Raw genomic sequence first — 15,669 nt, forward strand, 5'->3', positions numbered from 1 at the left:
TGGAGGGAACAGCTTGCATAGACTTCTCCACGAGCTCTCCCACAGCGGGCCAGGTCTAGCCCCTATGATCAGTTCCCAGTTCTACAGCTTCGATGGCTCCCTCAGAGACCAGGAGGCCCCCACACAGTGGAGGCGCATTCTCACCCCGGGAGCTGAGTAGGGAAGTAGCTTGTCCGACTGTCCTAGAAACGGAGCGTCTTGTATATTGTTCTCGTGGAATTAGGAATTCACAGAAAGACCCTTGAGTCTGAAAGCCAGTTCCAGCCTTCTTCACTGTGAGGTTAGCATCTGAGCCTCCTGTTTCTCAATGTGTTGACTCCTTCGTCTCCCTCTTTCTCCCTCTTTGATTATTTAACTGGGGCTCTGCTGCCTGAGCTCAAGAACTGTGAGACATTCAGGGTCATTGTAAGGAGTTAACAATGTAACAAGCAAGTCCTTTATTAGCAAATAGTTGAAATCAAAAACATTTAAGTCTATGCTAGGGGGTGGGGAAATTAGAAATACCTTGTTTCCAAGGTAACCACTAATTTACTGGGGTGCAAGGATCAGCAGGAGATGGCATGTCACTCAGAGGTGGCTGTGGACATAGAAGAAAATCCTTTTAAAAATTATAATGTGAACATTCTCAAGAAGACTCGAGAGTCCCTTGCACTGCGAGGGGATCAAACCAGTCAATCTTAACAGAAATCAACCCTGAATGTTCATTGGGAGGACCGATGCTGAAGCTGAAGATCCAATACTTTGCCATCTGATGCAAAGAGTCGACTCATTGGAAAAGACCCTGATGCTGGGAAAGACTGAAGGCAGGAGGAGAAGGGGACGACAGGACGAGATGGTTGGATGGCATCCCCGAGTCAATGGACATGAGTTTGAGCAAACTCCGGGAGACTGTGGAGGACAGGGAAGCTTGGCGTGCTGGAGTCCATGGGGTTGCAGAGTCAGACACAACTGAGTGACTGAACAACGGCAACAATGTGAACACGTTTCCAGTGTGGAGACAGAGGCATAGCCTGCAGTGAGGCAGTCACAAGCCAAGGAGCAGCGGAGCCACCAGCAGCTGGAAGAGGGGAGGAGGGATGGTCCTCCAGAGCCTTCAGAGGGAGCATAGCCCTGCCAGCATCTTGGTTTCAGACTTCCAGCCTCTCGAGCTGTGAGAAAATCCATTTCTGTTGTTCCAAGCCACCGAGTTTGTGGGAATTTGTTAAGCAGCCTTAGGGAAATTAATCCAGTCACTCATCACTGGGGACCACAATTGGTTTAAAACAATGACGCCTGGCCCTTACCCAACAATTTGTGGAGCTGGGAATTCCAAGGTGCATTGCAGGAAGGAGGACCCCTTCCAGGGCCCCAAAGGGAGCATTTGTCTAACACTCAGAAATGAATTGTCTAAGTAGACATGTGTGCTCACAAAGCAAGAGACTTTATAGGGAAGTGGTGCCCTGGTGGAGAGCAGGAGGGGGAGGGAACACAGGAGGACTGCCCTGCCACATGGCTCGCAGTCTAGGGTTTCGTGGTGATGGGATTAGTTTCCAGGTTGCCTTAGGCCAATCATTCTGATTCAGGGTCCTTCTGGTGACACACGCATCGCTCAGCTGAGATGGACGCCAGCTAGAAAGATCTGGGAGGTAGCAGGACATGTGGCATCTCCTTTTGACCTTTCCTGAATTCTTCCATTGATGCTGGCTTGTTAGTTCCATGTTCCTTATCAGGACCTTCTGTTGTGAAATAACTCACCCAAATGGTCACTATGGTCCCTGGCCAAGGTGAGTGGTCTCAGTCAGTGTTTCCCACAACAGGTGCCCATAAGACACTCTCATTAGCTGTTGTTCAGTCGCTAAGTCATGTCTGACTCTTTGTGACCCCATGAACTGCAGCACGCCAGGCTTCTGTCCTTCACTATCTTCCAGAGTTTCCTCAAATTCATGTCCACTAAGTCAGTGATGCCATCCAACCATCTCATCCTCTGTCACCCTCTTCTCCTCTTGCCCTCAATCTTTCCCAGCATCAGGGTCTGGTTTGATCTGGTTTGATCTCCCTGCTCTCCAAGGGACTCTCAAGAGTCTTCTCCAGCACCACAGTTTGAAAGCATCAGTTCTTTGGTGCTCAGCCTTCTTTATGGTCCAACTCTTACATTCATACGTGACTACTGGAAAAGCCATAGCTTTGACTATACATCTCTGCTTTTTAATACACTGTCTACATTTGTCATAGCTCTTCTTCCAAGGAGCAAGTGTTTACAGTCACCATCCACAGTGATTTTGGAGCCCAAGAAAATGAAATCTGACACTGTTTCCACTTTTTCCCCAGCTGTTTGCCATGAAGTGATGGGACTGGATGCCATGATGAATGTTGAATTTTAAGACAGCTTTCTCACTCTCTTCCTCACTCAAGAGGCTCTTCAGTTCCTTTTCAATTTCTGCCATTAGAGCTGTATCATCTGCATATCTGAGGTTGTTGATATTTCTCCTGGCAATCTTGATTCCAGCTTGTGAGTCATGCAGCCCAGCATTTCTCATGATGTACTCTGCCTATAAGTTAAATAAACAGGGTGACAATACACAGCCTTGATTTACTCCTTTCCCTCTTTGGAACCAGTCTGTTGTTCCATGTCCAGTTCTAAGTGTTGCTTCTTGTCCTGCATGTAGATTTTTCAGGAAGCAGGTAAGGTGGTCTGGTGTTCTCACTTCTTTAAGAATATCCCCCAGTTTGTTGTGATCCACACAAAGGCTTTAGCATAGTCAATGAGGTGGTGTTATGCCCTAAACTTGGAAGATGCAAAGCCCCTTTCAATCATTTCACAATGTCTTCCCATCACTGAGGTATGTCCAACACCATGAAATCAGATGGTGGCTTTATCTTCAACTGGTAGATGGCAGTTGTCAACTGCAAATTGGCACTTGCCAAGACAATTGCCTTCTAAGGCCCACTTGACTTCACATTCCAGGATGTCTGGTTCTAGGTGAGTGATCATACCACCGTGATTATCTGGGTCATGAAGATCTTTTTTGTACAGTTCTTCTGTGTATTCTTGCCACCTCTTCTTAATATCTTCTGCTTCTGTTAGGTCCATACCATTTCTATCCTTTATTGAACCCATCTTTGCATGGAATGTTCCCTTGGTATCTCTAATTTTCTTGAAGAGATCTCTAGTCTTTCCCATTCTGTTGTTTTCCTCTATTACTTTGCAATGATCACTGAGGAAGGCTTTCTTTTTTTTTTTTTTTCCCATTTATTTTTATTAGTTGGAGGCTAATTACTTCACAACATTTCAGTGGGTTTTGTCATACAGTGATATGAATCAGCCATGGATTTACACGTATTCCCCATCCCGATCCCCCCTCCCACCTCCCTCTCCACCCGATTCCTCTGGGTCTTCCCAGTGCACCAGGCTCGAGCACTTGTCTCATGCATCCCACCTGGGCTGGTGATCTGTTTCACCATAGATAGTATACATGCTGTTCTTTTGAAACATCCCACCCTCACCTTCTCCCACAGAGTCCAAAAGTCTGTTCTGTATTTCTGTGTCTCTTTTTCTGTTTTGCATATAGGGTTATCATTACCATCTTTCTAAATTCCATATATATGTGATAGTATGCTGTAATGTTCTTTATCTTTCTGGCTTACTTCACTCTGTATAATGGGCTCCAGTTTCATCCATCTCATCAGAACTGATTCAAATGAATTCTTTTTAACGGCTGAGTAATATTCCATGGTGTATATGTACCACAGCTTCCTTATCCATTCATCTGCTGATGGTCATCTAGGTTGCTTCCATGTCCTGGCTATTATAAACAGTGCTGCGATGAACATTGGGGTGCACGTGTCTCTTTCAGATCTGGTTGAGGAAGGCTTTCTTATCTCTCCTTGCTATTCTTTGGAACTCTGCATTCAAATGGGAATATCTTTCCTTTTCTCCTTTGCTTTTCGCTTCTCTTCTTTTCACATCTATTTATAAGGCCTCCTCAGACAACCATTTTGCCTTTTTGCATTTCTTTTCCATGGGGATGGTCTTGATCCCTGTCTCCTGTACAATGTCATGAACCTCCATCCATAGTTCATCAGGCACTGTCTATCAGATCTAGTCCCTTAAATCTATTTCTCACTTCCACTGTATAATCATAAGGGATTTGATTTAGGTCATCATACCTGAATGGTCTAGTGGTTTTCCCTACTTTCTTCAATTTAAGTCTGAATTTGGCAATAAGGAGTTCATGATCTGAGCCACAGTCAGCTCCCAGTCTTGTTTTTGCTGACTGTATAGAGCTTCTCCATCTTTGGCTGCAAACAAGATAATCAATCTGATTTTGGTGTTGACCATCTGGTGATGTCCATGTGTAGAGTCTTCTCTGTGGAAGACTCCACAGTCTCTTCTGTGGAGACTACTCCACAGTCTCTTCTGTGTGGAAGAGGGTGTTTGTTATGACCAGTGCATTCTCTTTGCAAAACTCTATTAGCCTTTGCCCTGCTTCATTCCGTACTCCAAGGCCAAATTTTCCTGTTACTCCAGGTGTTTCTTGACTTCCTACTTTTGCATTCCAGTCCCCTATAATGAAAAGGACATCTTTATTAGGTGTTAGTTCTAAAAGGTATTGTAGGTCTTCATAGAACCCGTTCAACCTCAGCTTCCTCAGCATTACTGGTTGGGGCATAGACTTGGATTACCATGATATTGAATGGTTTGCCTTGGAAACGAACAGAGATCATTATGTCATTTTTGAGATTGCATCCAAGTACTGCATTTTGGACTCTTTTGTTGACCATGATGGCTACTCCATTTCTTCTAAGGGATTCCTGCTCACAGTAGTAGATATAATGGTCATCTGAGTTAAATTCACCCATTCCAATCCATTTTAGTTCGCTGATTCCTAGACTGTCGACATTCAATTCCAGTTGAGCTATTTCAAATCCTGAAAGATGATGCTGTGAAGGTGGTGCACTCAATATGCCAGAAAATTTGGAAAACTCAGCAGTGGCCACGGGACTGGAAAAGGTCAATTTTCATTCCAATCCCAAAGAAAGGCAATGCCAAAGAATGCTCAAACTACCACACGATTGCACTCATCTCACATGCTAGTAAAGTAATGCTCAAAATTCTCCAAGCCAGGCTTCAGCAATACGTGAACGGTGAACTTCCAGATGTTCAAGCTGGTTTTAGAAAACGCAGAGGAACCAGAGATCAAATTGCCAACATCCGCTGGGTCATAAAAAAAGCAAGAGAGTTCCAGAAAAACATCTATTTCTGCGTTATTGATTATGCCAAAGCCTTTGACTGTGTGGATCACAATAAACTGTGGAAAATTCTGAAAGAGATGGGAATACAGACCACCTGACCTGCCTCTTGAGAAACCTATATGCAGGTCAGGAAGCAACAGTTAGAACTGGACATGGAACAACAGACTGGTTCCAAAGAGGAAAAGGTGTACATCAAGGCTGTATATTGTCACCCTGCTTGTTTAACTTATGTGCAGAGTACATCATGAGAAATGCTGGGCTGGAAGAAGCACAAGCTGGAATCAAGATTGCAGGGAGAAATATCAATAACCTCAGATATGCAGATGATGCAGAAAGTGAAGAGGAACTAAAAAACCTCTTGATGAAAGTGAAAGAGGAGAGTGAAAAAGTTGGCTTAAAGGTCAACATTCAGAAAACTAAGATCATGGCATCTGGTCCCATCACTTCATGAGAAATAGATGGGGAAACAGTGGAAACAGTGTCAGACTTTATTTTTTTGGGCTCCAAAATCACTGCAGATGGTGATTGCAGCCATGAATTTAAAAGATGCTTACTCCTTGGAAGGAAAGTTATGACCAACCTAGATAGCATATTAAAAAGCAGAGACATTACTTTGCCAACAAAGGTCCGTCTGATCAAGGCTATGGTTTTTCCAGTGGTCATGTATGGATGTGAGAGTTGGACTGTGAAGATAGCTGAGCACCGAAGAATTGATGCTTTTCAACTATGGTGTTGGAGAAGACTCTTGAGAGTCCCTTAGACTGCAAGGAGATCCAACCAGTTCATCTTAAAGGAGATCAGTCCTGGGTGTTCATTGGAAGGACTGATGCTGAAGCTGAAACCCCAATACTTGGGCCACCTCATGCCAAGAGTTGACTAAGAGAGCTCTCTGAAATGAAGCCGGGAGGCCATCAGGGGAGTGGGAGTCGTGCACGTCTCATTTTGGTTGGAATCTGACCTTTTAAGCACTTGCTCAAAAGTGCTGGGAGGGATTGGGGGCAGGAGGAGAAGGGGATGACAGAGGATGAGATGGCTGGATGGCATCACTGACTCGATGGACATGAGTTTGAGTAAACTCCGGGAGTTGGTGATGGACAGGGAGGCCTGGCCTGCTGTGATTCATGGGGTCACAAGGAGTCAGACACGACTGAGCAACTGATCTGAAGGGCATTGCTAGCAACTGAAAAGCAAGGGCATTTGCCATTTGCCTCTGTGGAGACTGAACACTGTACTGTTGACCTTCAACACCCCCTGAGGGAGTTAAGGTGGATTGAGACACTCTATGCTCCAGGGGATCTGGTGGGACAGGTCTTTGGATAGATATTTTCAGAAATTGAATTTATGCTCCCAATTCTTGCATCTCCTCATATCTAGAAAAGCACTAAATCCCTTCATAGTGACATCAGATCCTTGTGACTAGCAGAAAATCTTTTGTAAAATGAGTACTTAATGGTATTGAATTTCCCCTTCACCAAAACCTTATATATTGACCTTCCCCCACTGCCTTTTTGGAGCCGTGTCTCGGAGCTGTCTCTCAGAGCTCTCTGAGGTGCTGCCTCCTGGGCTGCAGTCCTCGTTTTGCCTCAAATAAAACTTAACTCACAACTCTCACATTGTGCATTTTTTCAGTCGGCAGCAGCTGTTGAACAATAACTCCTATCAAGGCTTCAAAGAACAAAGAGCCTTATTTAGGGTCCTAAGAACTGCAATTCGGGAGACACAGATTCAGGTAAAATCAAAAGAGTGTTCCGGGGAAGAGGGCATTGAGGCCTTCGAAAGACAAAAGCCCCAAGGTTATTCAGGCTCCAGGTCTGGCAGTTATCTAGAGTTTCTGGAACATTGTGCAGGTGTCCTGGATGCCTGCTTTAAGATAGTAAGTGCTCAAAAGGTCAGATTCCAACCAAAATGAGACGTGCACGAGTCCCACTCCCCTGATGGCCTCTTGGCTTCATTTCAGAGAGCTCTCTTAGCAATGCTCAGTCCATCTTTTTTTAAATATAATTTTATTTATTTCACTGATTGGCCACCTCATGGGAAGAGTTGGCTCATTGGAAAAGACCCTGATGCTGGGAAGGATTGAGGGCAGGAGGAGAAGGGGACAACATAGGATGAGATGGCTGGATGGCATCACCGACTCAATGGACATGGGTTTGGGTAGACCCCGGGAGTTGGTGATAGACAGGGAGGCCTGGCGTGCTGTGATTCATGGGGTCACAAAGAGTCGGACACGACTGAGCGACTGAACTGAACTGATTTATTTTTGTTTTGGCCGTGCAGGGTCTTCACTGCGGGGCAGGCTTTTCTGTGGTTGCAGCGAGCGGGCTGCTCTCCTATTGTGGAGCAGGGGCTCTAGGGCACCCAGGCTTCAGTGGTTGCGGCTCCCAGGCTCCCACGCACAGGCTCAATAGCTGTGCTCACCGCCTTAGTTGCTCTGCGTCATGTAGGTTCTTCCCAGATCAGGGATCGAACCCGTGTCTCCTGCATTGGCAGGCAGATGAGCCGCCCGGGAAGCTCCTCCCTCCATCTTGATGTCCCTTTGACAGAGCTGAAGTGGATAAAGCATAGACATACACTTATGTTCGCTGTTACCACAAATCCAGAGGATGGAGTTAAATCATTGAATTTAAAAAAACAAGAGTCCTGTAACACAGACGAATCTAATTCAATCACTTCCTATCTTTTAGCCTCCTGAGATTTTCTCAGGGGGAGGATTGTAGCTACTTGATTTTTTTTTTATGCTATTCCCGTGTTGAAAGGGATCAGCATTTGCTACCACAAATATGTCACTTCACCATAAAATGGATTATGTTGAACAGAAGGCATTAGAGAAAGCCGAAGACACAGGAAGAACTCACTGCCCTCCCCTGTCTGCCTAAAATCAGGGCATAAATTTCCATTTGTAAAGATGGAAATTTCCCTCTCCAGTGCCTAGAAGACCTAAGATCAATCTGCACAACAGACCCTACTAAGCAAACCCTTTGTTGTTTTTTTGTTCAGTCCCTCAGTCGCATATGACTGTTTGTGACCCCATGGACTGCCTTATTTACTATATATTTCCTAGTCTGTGTGTGTTAGTCACTCAGTCGTGTCCAACTCTTTTGTGACCCCGTGGGCTGTAGCCCGTCAGGCTCTTCTGTCCTTGGGATTCTCCAGGCAGGAGTACTGGAGTGGGTTGTCATTCCCTTCACCAAGGGATCTTCCCGACCCGAGGATTGAACTTGCATCTATTATGTCTCTTGCATTGGCAGGCAGGTTCTTTACCACTAATGCCACCTAGGAAGCCCTTAACATATGTAATTTCTAACCAATCAGTTTAAAGGCCACCACATCCAGTTTGACATCTTTATGGCTTATTTTGAGCCCCAGTTTCTAAGTTTCCTCAGACACTGAGTCGCCATCCTGTGACCCTTTCTCATGATCTCAGGCCATTATTTCGGGACCAGATGTAGGGGCTAAGAGTTAATGGTCCACCTGATATTTTTCTTCCTGATAAGTTGGACAGCAGTTAATAGATGTCCTGTCCTGGTTCTGGATGTTTTATGAGCCACCAGACCAGGGAGGCATTCTTCAGAATGCCAGGAAATTGGAATAAAGGGTATATAGATTTAGGTTAACGGAGCAACATGTTTATGAAAAAAAAAGACCGAGGTCTCAGTGTTTTATGTTGAGTGCCTAGCAGTTTCTACCTCACTCTGACATCACCTTGCTATCTCACCATTAGCCAGCCAGAGATTTGTGTGCAAGCTAACCACAGACCCTGGGACATCCCACCCCCATCTCCACCACAATCTGGCTTTTAAAAGTGCTTTGCTGAAACCCTTCGAGGAGCTTGGGGCTTTTTAGGTCATGAGCCAAACCCCATCTCCTTGTCTGGCCCTGCAATAAATCTTGCTCTGCTCCGAATTCCAGTGTTTCAGTTTGGCCTTACTGTGCATCAGGTATACACGTTTACAATAGCTCACACACCAGAATCTAAGCCTCCAAGGGCGCAGGTAAGTTCTAAGACCACAGTGTGTGTGTGCTAAGTCATGTGTGACTCTTTGGGCCCCATGGACTGTAGCCCGCCAGGCTCTGTCCATGGGATTCTCCAGGCAAGAATACTGGAGTGGGTTGCCATTTCCTCCTCCAGGGGATCTTCTTGACCCAGGGATTGAACCTGTGTCTCTTGCATTGGCCGGTGGATTCTTTACCACTAGTGCCACCTGGCGACAGAGACCACAGGAATTATGAGTGGTGGAAGATCTTGACAGACTGGCTCTGTAGATGGTAGAAAAGGACAAAAATTAGTTAAAACTCAAACCATCACTAGTCAACAAGCAACAGCTCTTACACACAACGAAATAATACTCCAGACACCAGGATGTTTTTCTCAAATTTCGTTGAAAGGAATGTTGCAGTGAAAAGACAAAAAGAGAAATGAGTTCTCTTTCCCTTTCCTGAGAACAAAGAAGATAAAGAGAACAGTGAGTGGGGCTGAACATTCCTAGTTGTTTTTTTTGTTTGTTTGTTTGTTTGTTTTTACTTTAACTGCTCCTGAAGAGGAAAAGTTAAAATTTACAATAACTTCCGGCTCGTTCTGCCTCTGTAATTTAGTTTGTTCCTTGCAAAGTCTGGATCACGTAGGTCACGTAGTCTCGGGAAAACGGGGACTTCTAACAATTCTAGGAGCTGAAACTTCTCTCTCACTCACCTTTGCCCTGCTTTTGCAATTGCCCAGCCCCTGTAATCCCCCTTAACCATGCTTGTCTGGGTAAAAGGTCAGGCATTCCGCACCCCCCGCCCCGGTCCTAACTGGTGTTCCTGTGCGCGCAACCCCTAGTTCAAACTAGCCTATTAACAGTTAGCATTGCCTACTGTAGCCTGATGTCACGCACTGCCTATAAAAGCTCTGTAACCCCTTTGTTCGGGGACCCAGAGCTTGGCGTGCTAACTCCTCGGGGCCGCCGGCGTCATAAACCTGAGTTCTCCAGCTCTCCCAGGGTGGCGCTTGCTTTCTCAAGCCCGATTTCTGTAACACTCCTAACTCTGCGTGTAACTAAGTTTGCTTTTCTGCCCCCTAACTCCGCAGGAGCTACAATCCGCATTTCCTCCTTTGCCTCTATGCTAAATACATCCCCTATCTGTTTACCCCTACAACACCCTTCCCTTCGTAGTTACACATCAGAAGGCTGCAGGGCCACCAAACTGCCAGACTCAATCCCTGGGTTTCTGGCACCATTTTTTGACTGTCTTTGAAACAATGCAAGAAGAAGAAATCAGGATCCCACCACCTTTGTTCCTCATCACCGACTCCTGACTGCGAGCCCCTGCCTTATATAAGCCCCTAGACTCCTCAAGGGTGTCGGAGGGGGCACAGTTCTTGAGGAATGAGCCTACTGTTGTCCCCTCTCCGCCGGCTGAGAATTAAAACCAACTTTCTATTTCCTCCGAACTCTGTCTCCATATTTTTCATTTGGCCTCAGTGGGCAGAGAAGGCCTTTAATTTTGGCCAGCAACAAGAATTTTGAAATTAGGACCAAAGATTTGTGAGATTGAAACTGAACAGCACCCCGTGGGTACTTCCTAGTGGCAGATCCTTCTATGTCCCATGTTTTTTTTTTGTTTGTTTGTTTGTAGGAGAAAGGTTCTAGCCTCACAGGTCTTTCTCCAGAATCCAAAGAGCAGACTCAAGCAGTCACTAATTACGGAAGTGAGGGAACGCACGAACAAGGCAAAGGCAGTCAAGCCAGAAAGCTAGTGATAGTTTGAACCACAGGTCAGCCGTGAAACAGTCACAGCACCCCGGTTCATCCTCCAGGGATACAGATAACAATCTGACACGTATGTCAAGCTGTTCACAGAAACCAGGGCCTCACTGGATAGAAACTGCTGACCACTAGCACGTAGACGGCAGACTGGTTGGGGTCAGATGATTGATGGCTAAGTTTCCCTAAACATCTCCTGTTACCTCACCAACCACAGCAAGAACATCCGCAAGTTGATCACCCCACCCCTAATGCTGCCTTTGTTGCTCTTGTTCACCCACTCAGTCGTATCCGACTCTTTTTCAACCCCGTGGACTGTAGCCCCCCCAAGTCTGCTCTGTCCATGGCATGTTCCAGGCAAGAATACTGGAGTGGGTTGCCATTTCCTTCTCCAGAGGATCTTCCTGAACCAGGGATCGAACCTGCATCTCCTGCAGGCGAATTCTTTACTGCTAAGCCACCAGGGAAGCCCTGTTAAGAGGTTTACGATATGGTAGGCGTTTGGTAAAGACACACAGCCTCAGCAACCCAAAACTCTATTTCCATCCATTGGTGAAATTTTACAGTGAAATATCCATGCATCCATTCATCAAGAAATCTACTAGATGTCAGACACTGTGCCAGGCGCTCGTGTGGAGGACAAGACTGGTCACTGTCCCTGCCCTCTAGGAGCTGACCTGAGAGGAGACACAGGAGTTAACAAGTAAAAAGTGCACACGTGAGACTTTCAGAGAGTGATGCAATGTGGTCTGCATGAAAATAAGCAGGGAGATGCCGTGTGGCATGATAGCTTCCTCCTGGGGACTTCCCTGGTGGTCCAGGGGCTGAGACTCCAAGCTCCCAATGCGAGAGGGCCTGGGTTCAATCCCTGGTCAGGGAACCAAAGTCCACATGCCGCGACCAAGAATTCACGACCTTCAGCGACAAGATCGTACATGCTACAACCAAGATCCCAGATCCCACATACCACAACTAAGACCCCAAGCAGTCAAGTAAATAAGTATTAAAAGAGAAACAGGAGAACTTCCTGGAAGAGGAAGCACTTAAGCTGAGGGATCCTTAAGAGAAAGACATGAGACTGCCTGGAGAATGGCCCACGAGGGAAGTCCTCTGAAGGAAAAGGATTTGGGTTTAAAGGGGGACCTCATGGGACAATGAAAGGCCATGCATGACCCTCAGCAGATCCTGGATCTAGAGGACCTTATTTGGACCTTGATGAAGTCTGACTCTGGACTCTGTGGGTAAGTGTTAAATCACCTGAAAGCCACGGTCGTATTGGACTTACGTGGAGAGACACTCTTGTCCTTAGGAGAGATGTCGAAGTCCTTGGAGGCAAAGTGCCTTGGAGGCAAAGCTGACTCACAAAGGACTCATAAAATATTTACACACACACACACAAAGAGAATAATAAAAGCAAATGTGACCAAAATGTTAATAGTTGGTGACTCTAAGTGGAAAGTAGGGTTATTCTTGCAACATTTCTGCAGGTTGAAAATTTTCATAATGAGCAACTGGGGAGACAAAATAATGGACTGTGGATTCTTAGAGTCCATGGAGGGTCGGGTGAGACCATCCCCTGGAAATCCTGATTTAGCTGAAATCTACAGGATGAGATGGTTCGACAATATCACCGACTCAACGGACATGAATTTGAGCAAACTCTGGGAGATAGTGGACAACAGAGGAGCCTGGCGTGCTGCAGTCCTGGGGGTCAACAAAGAGTCAGACATGACTTAGCAATTGAACAGCAGCAGTAGGCTGGGTAGAACACACCAGGTGAAGTGCATGGGAGGAACGCTTGCAAGAGGCAGGTGGTTCAGGAGAGTCCAGGGTGGCGACCAGACCTCGTCCTAGTACCTAGCCTAGTACCTCCCAGGCCACTTGCCCTTCTGCAGTGCTGCTCTGCCTCCCTCCCCGCTCTGGAAGTGGACTCTGTCTCTCTACCTCCTAGGCTCTGGGGCTTCTAGGATGACTTTGACCAACAGAATACAATGAAAGCAATGCTTTGCCAGCTCTGGGAGCCAGCCAGGCGGCTTCTATTTCCTGTTTCTCGGATACCAGCTACCATCTAAGAAGTACAACAACCCTGAGATCACCTGTGGCTGGGAAGCCCAGGCCACAAGACCCTGGAGGACAAAATGCCACATGGAGAGAGGGGGTGGGGGGAAGGGAGCCCTGAAGTGGAAGATCTGTGAGTACGGGAATCATCTTTGGAGCAGATCGTGAGTTGCAAAAGCCCCAGCTGAGATCACATGGAGCAGATGAACATCCCAACTGAATCCTAGCCATAAGTGGACCCACAAAACTGTGGGCAAAATAAAATTATTTTAAACCACTTCAGTTTGGGGCTCCTTTGTGAGGCAGCAACCAGCACCTGGGACGCTGTTAAACACTGTTGTCCATGTTAAGAATTTCGGTCATCATCTTGGGAGCAACAGAGAGCCACTGAAGCTTTCAACCCAGATGGGAGACAGGACCAGGCTGCAGGTTGCGATAACTCTGGCTGCCACAGAGAAAATGGGCTGGGAGTGGGGGTGGGGGGACGATGAGTAGGGGGAAGCCAGGGTGACAAATTAAAAGGCTATGGTGGACTTCCCTGGTGGTGCAGTGGATAGCCTTGAGGCAGTCTGAGCGTGGAAAAGAAATCTCCAGACAGAGCATTTCAGAAAGGAGTGAGTTTATTAAGAACAAAGGGCAGAGATAATGTGGGCACTGCAAACACAGCGGGCTGACCTCCTACTAGACCGAGGAGAGTCAACGCTTTTCAAGGGTTAATAGCCAATTTTTACAGCCTCGAGACAAAGAAAATTCCTGCTGGAAGGTTGGCATCAGGTGATTGGCTAGGGTGCTATAGGGTGACTACCAAGGTGGGCATTTTTGCCAAATTTGGGATCAGGAAGCTTGTTAGTGATGATCAGGGGGGCTTTTGGCAACACTTACAGAGGGGCTCAGTCAGCTTTGGAGGTGACCTTGGTTCTGGATTCTGCTTCTGTGGCCTTGGTATCAAAGGCTTCACACCCGTGGGTTTGGGGCAAGACTCAACAGATAGAATCCACCTGTCAATGCTGGGGACACAGGTTTGGTTCCCTCTCCTTGAAGACTCCACATGCTGCAGAGCAACTAAGCCCATGCACCCCAACTACTGAGCCCGAGCACTAGAGCCCACAAGCGCAACTACTGAAGCCCACACGGCTGAGAACCCGTGCTCTGCAACAAGAGAAGCCCCTGCAATGAGAAGCCCATGCTTTGCCACCAAGAGTAGCCCTGGCTCGCCGCAACTAGCAAAAGTCCACTACAGCAACAAAGACCCAGAATAGCCAAAAATAAATAGATTAATAACTTAAAAAAAAAAGGCTATGGCAATGGTCAGGGCAACATGACAGCAGCTGAGACTGGGAAGTGATCTCCAGAGGTAGTGGAACTGAAGAATAAACTCTTTGCTGGGAAACATCAATGTACATACCAGCCTCAGGATTCAGTTACTCTGCCCCACTTCTATTAAGGAGGACAAAATAAATGTACACACCCTTCTTCCTCCAGGAAGAAAAAGCAAGGCAGAAGGAAATGTAGAATGGCCACAAAAGGACCCCTGTAATGATTTCTCTTCTCTGAGGAATATCCAATTCAGAAAAAAAAAAAAAGACTTTTTATCTGACCGGACCAAACCAAATTGCTTTGGTTTCTGATTGAGACTGTAATTGAATATAGAGATGCATAGAGTCCAGGTCAATGGTTAAATGTTGAGATTTTGGAATGTTTGCAGTTTACCGCCCGCATTCAATTTCACAAATTCATCCCTTCATCTTGGAAGACCTGTTCGTTCAAGACCTGAACGAACAATTTGGAGCAATGGCCACCAGGGGACAGTCACGCCCCTTCTCCGTAGTGTTGAAGCTGAAATTAAACCTGCCTTTTCAGGAGATGGTCTGCAATGCAGGAGACTGCAGTTTCAGTCCCTGGGTGGGGAAGATCCCCTGGAGAAGGGAATGGCTACCCACACCTGTATTCTTGCCTGGAGAATTCCATGGACGAGAAGTCTGGCGGGCAACAGTCCACAGGATCGCAAAGAGTCAGACAGGACTGAGCAACTGACACTTTCACTTGTCATTTTCGGTGTTGGAACCAATCGGTGGTCACAAAACTACCAAACGACGCATTTGAAACCACGGTGCCAGTGTTGCAAGACCGTAGCTAATACGGGTATGGAAAGGTCCTTTCCTCCCAGACCTCCACATGGATTCGCAGTTGATTTTGTGTCTGGAGTCAAACATTTTCACTGGAATTGCTTTTCTAAACTTAGAGTCAGAAGCTCTTCCTTGCCCAGGTTCTCCACTCTGTAGCTTCAGGTCCACTCAGAAACAAAAGCCCTAGCAGGTGGATTTTATCATTCTCACTTCATTTCATTAAATTGGAATTGAATGGTATAAATTAGAGGCAATTAATTTAAGCTGAAAGTCCAATGCAAGTGGAAAAGACTCAAATCCCAATGAGATTCTGGAAAGCAAACTTACCCTTTGTTGTCTGTGATGAAAGTGGCAAAATAAACAGCACACACTTTCTGGTCCCCACCTAGCTCCTCCCCCAACCCCAAATCCAAAGAGGACATAGCCTTCCAGAATTTTCCAGCAGTGTGCAGACAAAGATGAAGAGAGAAACTTCAGAGTTGTCTAGTGCAGTGGTCCCCAACTTTTTG

Source organism: Dama dama, chromosome 10 (genome assembly GCF_033118175.1).
Source record: "Dama dama isolate Ldn47 chromosome 10, ASM3311817v1, whole genome shotgun sequence".
NCBI lineage: Eukaryota > Metazoa > Chordata > Mammalia > Artiodactyla > Cervidae > Dama > Dama dama.